Genomic DNA, 3,952 nt, shown 5'->3' with positions numbered 1-3,952 from the left:
CCGACGCTTCCCCGGGGGCTGCTGAGGGATGGGGTCTGGCTGGCCCTTCCCAGGGTGGCAGCGGCTGCCGGCTGCTCCAGCTGCACCTGCCGCCCCTTCCCTGCGCCCACGGGCCACCGCTCTGTGCCCGGTCCATCGACTCGGTCATCCAACCAGCCTCCGCAGCTTGCGCTGGCCTCCCCGTGCCCAGCCACCTCTGGCCAGGGTCAGCCCCGAACCCCTTCCCTCCATCTGGAAACTGCTCTGCTACCACAAAATCTCGCAAACCAAGTGGGAATGCCCCTTGGGGTGCCTCAGCTCTAAGGCCAGGTGGGGAGATGGTGCTTAGGGTGCCAGAGCTGGCAAGGATGGCAAAACCCCAATGGCTGCTGCATCTCTGGGTGCAGTGATGCTCTGAGCACCCCATGGGGGATCGAGGCCTTCAAAGCTCCTTCCTTGTGAGCCCCCAGCCTCTGCTCACTGCTCATTGCAGGGTTTCAGGGCTGGCATGCAGTCTCTGCCGGTGCCGTACCCCCCCGAGCCGCGTGGGGTACCCCAAAGAAGGGCCCCCCAAGTCGCTACAGCCCAGCGTGGCAAAGCAGCTGTCCAGGCATGGACAAAGCCATTTCTTGTTTGGCTTTTTCGTTTGAAGCTTGTCCTTCGCTGGGTTTCTACAGCAACTGGGAAGTTCCCATCCTGGCCCGGCCTGAGGGAGTGAAGCAGCCGGGGGAGTGGAGCAGGAGGGCAGGAAGGGAACGTGAATGGAGGGTGGGAGGGGAAGAAGACAAAAATAAGTTTTTGAAGTAAGGCTGCACTTTCCGCCTCCATCCTGGGACTGAGGCTCCTGCAGCTGGGGCAGGGCTACAACCCTGTCCCTGTCCCTCTGTCCCCAGAGGGTGTACAGCCAGCTGGGGCCAAATCAGGGGGTGTAAAACACCAGCCATTAGGGTCCCTCCATGTAAGGGGCACCCTGAGGCGTCCCACCCTGCCCAGCACGGGCATGGCTGCATCCCCTGAGGCCCTACATGGGCCCTGGGTTAAAAAAGAGTAAATTACCCTAGAAAGACATTTTTCTTAAAAAAAAAGAACCCAAACCCAACAAGCCGCCAGTGATTCATCTTAGGCAGCGAGTCTCTTCATTTATTCATTACAAGATAATATCCAAATCTGGCTAATTAATATTCCTGCATATTTTCCAAGGGCTGATGAGGTATCTTAAACATCTCGCCGAGATGGGCTTTCATATTTATAAGGTTGATGTGCAAACTTAAATTGACGCTGTCTAAATATACCCCTCATGTTTTAAGCATGGGGCTTCACTCCCAGGGCATTGGGGGGAGGTTCCCTGGGCACACACCCCAGCTCCAAGTGGGTCCTGGGGGCTTGCTGGGTGGGAAAGCTGCCCAAAAAGGCTCCCATGAGCTGCGGTCTGATATGGCGTTGTCCATCTTTCCACAGAGATTTGAGATTTCTGTTTCCTTGAGTAACGGGAGCAGAGCGCAGCAAACACTGAGCCACTGGTGGCCGTGGGCTCAGCAGTGCTTTGGGGTGAGGGATCGGGGTGAGCACCCACACAGCTGGACATGGCGACAGGTACCAGAGCAGGGCCAGCAGGTTCCTGCCGAAACCCTTTTCCAAGGTTAAAAATAGGACTTGGTTGCAAACTGAAAGCCTGGTTTGCATTTGCCCTCATTATGTTGATTGCTTATTTACATGTATGTAAATGAAGGAAGAGGCAGCGGCTCCTCCACCTGGGGACCCCTCGGCATGGCAGAGGCTGAACACCACCGGGTAAATCCCTGCCGAAGGATGGGCCATGGTGCTGCCACCTCCTCCCCAGGATTAACCTGAGAGTGAAGCATCAGTCCCGCTCCACACATCGCTCTGGGGTCGAGCCGCAGCCCTGCGCCCCGCACACGGTGGCCAGAGGTGCCGTGGTTATCAGCACCGCCACCTCTCCCCTCGCCCTGCTCCTCCAGATGTGTGTCCAGCTCCAGCTGTTCCCCATCAGCCTCCCCCGAGCAGCACCGCCAGGGCCGGGATCCTTTTTCCACCAGGCCCCACGTCCTTCATCAGACACCAATTTGGTCTGGCCCAGCTGCTCATTTTTCTTTCCGCTGTGTGACATGTTTTCACCCGGCTCCTAATCCGTCTCTTTCCATTCACAACTCAAGCTGTTTATGGATGTGCCTCTGCTCCCCCTGCTTTTCCCACCCCCCGGACAGAACCATCCATCAATAAAACCCCGCTGAGCACCCGAGCGAGCATCCACGGCCTCCCTCCCCACGACCAGCAACATGCAGGTTTGATGGTGCGGTGCTGCAGGTAGCCAGGACGCCGGGGTCATCTTCCTGGCTGAGGGGGGGCACAGCACCGGGGCTCTACAAGGGGCACCCACTGTTTTGGGGCTGCACCCTTCAGCGAAGGCACAGGGTGAGGGCTGCCCGTGGCGGGGAGGTGTCCTAAACCCTTGGGGGTCACCCCGCGGGGTGGGGGCTGCACCCGTGTCCCATCTCTAGGTGACAGGTGCTTTAATGCCTGCCCCGGGCTGGCAGCTGCCAGCGCTGGTGGGAGGAGGCAGCTGTGCCAAGGAGGAGGAGGAGGATGATGGCCAGCTGGGAGAGCAAATCTGGGGTCACCAAGCATAGGGGCCATGGCTGGGGAGCACCCTGGGGTGGGGGGTGACCCTGGCTGCGCACTGGGGACTCATCCTGGCCCCCCCCCCCTCCATGGGGAGGGACATCTCCCCTGCCCATGTCCCTGTCACCACCGGGGCTCTTTGCCCCCTACCAGCAGCGAGACATGGGGACACGGCGCGGGGAGGCATCAGGGTGTCCCTGCGGTGGAGGCTGGGAGCATCCTGCTCCCTCCTGCTGCCCTGGGGCGCTTAGCTGCAGCTGAGAAGTGAACCCCCAAATATCCCCCAAAACCCCCAAATATTGGGTGTTTCCTGAAGCGTCCGAGCAGGATGGGGCTGAGAAGAACCCAGCAGGGCAGTGGGACCAAGCCACCAGTCTCTGTACCCTGTGCACGAGGTGGCACCGACCTGGGGCACACAGGGGAAGGGGGTGCAGCCCCCCCACCCAGCACTACCCGGAAGGGGGCCCCATTCGCAAGGGATTTGCTGCCGCCCCCCTCGGGGTGGGATGGGGAGAGCTGGGTGCAAGGGTCCCCCTCTCTCAGACCCACTACTCCCCTGGTTTCAGCTCAAGAGACTCTCCCCCCCTTCCCATTTCCCACCACATCACACAGGGAATCCAAACCGGAACAGAACCAGGGACGTTTTGCAACCAGGAAAAAAAAAAAAAAGGAAGCCAAGCCCGAAGAGAGCAATGGAAAAACCCTAATGCCTCGAAGACGCTGCTCTGCTTTATAAAGTCAGGCCCGTTTTCCCCAGATGAAGAGCTCCCCCGAGCAGCCGCAGCCAGGCCAGCCCACAGCCCCACCGCACACCCCGGCTGAAGGTGTCCTCCTCACCCTTCCCAGCCTCAGCTGAGCATGGAGCGTCCCCAAACCAGCCCGGGGTGCTGCCAGCACCCCCAGAGCCCCACGGGGCAGCAAGGCTTTAGGGGGGAACGAAGACTTGAGGGCTGGGTGCCAGGGCTGCAGCATGGCTGGCACAGTGGATGCCGGCAGAAGCAGGAAAGCCGCCGTCCCCGTCCCCGTCCCACAATGGGGATTGTTCTGGAGGCTGTGGGCAGGATGGGGCCTGGCCAGCTCCATGCCTGACTCACATCCTTGCTGGCTGGGAGGGAGCCGGGAGAGCCCTGGCTCCGGCATCCCTCCCTGCGGGGCTGGACACGGGATGGGCGCTGTGGGGACCCCCGCCCCAGCCGGGACGCGCCGCCACCCCATCCCGGAGCTGCGGGAAAAATCCCCGCGGGACCCCGGGGGTGGTTACTTCCGAAAGCAGGTGGGAGCCTCCCGCCGGAGCTGGTGGTTCCTGGGGGAAGAGCTGCAGCAGAGTGAGGCA

This window comes from Athene cunicularia, assembly GCF_003259725.1.
Source record: "Athene cunicularia isolate RWA chromosome 6 unlocalized genomic scaffold, athCun1 chr6_part1, whole genome shotgun sequence".
NCBI lineage: Eukaryota > Metazoa > Chordata > Aves > Strigiformes > Strigidae > Athene > Athene cunicularia.
Note: the sequence above shows the minus strand (reverse complement) of the source record.